The sequence below is a fragment of the Penaeus monodon genome, chromosome 27, assembly GCF_015228065.2.
Source record: "Penaeus monodon isolate SGIC_2016 chromosome 27, NSTDA_Pmon_1, whole genome shotgun sequence".
NCBI classification, from domain to species: domain Eukaryota; kingdom Metazoa; phylum Arthropoda; class Malacostraca; order Decapoda; family Penaeidae; genus Penaeus; species Penaeus monodon.
In genome coordinates this window covers 26,331,716-26,332,103 of record NC_051412.1, presented here as the reverse complement: position 1 = coordinate 26,332,103, position 388 = coordinate 26,331,716, and the positions used below count along the sequence as shown (strand labels likewise).

At 39.4% G+C, this 388-nt stretch overlaps 1 protein-coding gene across 1 annotated transcript in view; it reads right to left on the bottom strand.

Annotated features, from left to right (window-relative positions):
* LOC119590732 overlaps nt 1–388 on the bottom strand; it is a gene marked incomplete at both ends in the record, with an annotated part of 85,576 nt that overhangs the window by 30,196 nt on the left and 54,992 nt on the right.

The window sequence follows — 388 nt, the reverse complement described above, 5'->3', positions numbered from 1 at the left end:
GTTAAAACCATTTCATTGTAAAATTTAACGAGACAGACATGAGTTCGCCTTAAATAGATTGCTTGTATAGTCTGTTATCCTGAATACGCACTAATGAAAATCTTTTCTATCTCCATCGTCAGAGTGATGGAATGAGGGAGTGTTAATGATGGAGAGCGAGCGAAGGCCGATAGATGGGTTTGGCAGCGAGTAGACTGAAATTCACGTTGCGAGACTAAAGGTTATGAAATTGCTGAAAGGCGGGATGGGAACTCATGACGTCAAAGATGGTAGTATGCAAAGCCTATCTTTACGTACCATTTTTTTCTTTGTTTTTTCCCTTCGATAATGTTGTGTTTGTTTATTGCATTTGTGGGGGATATCACACCGTCATGCATTGTATTCATGT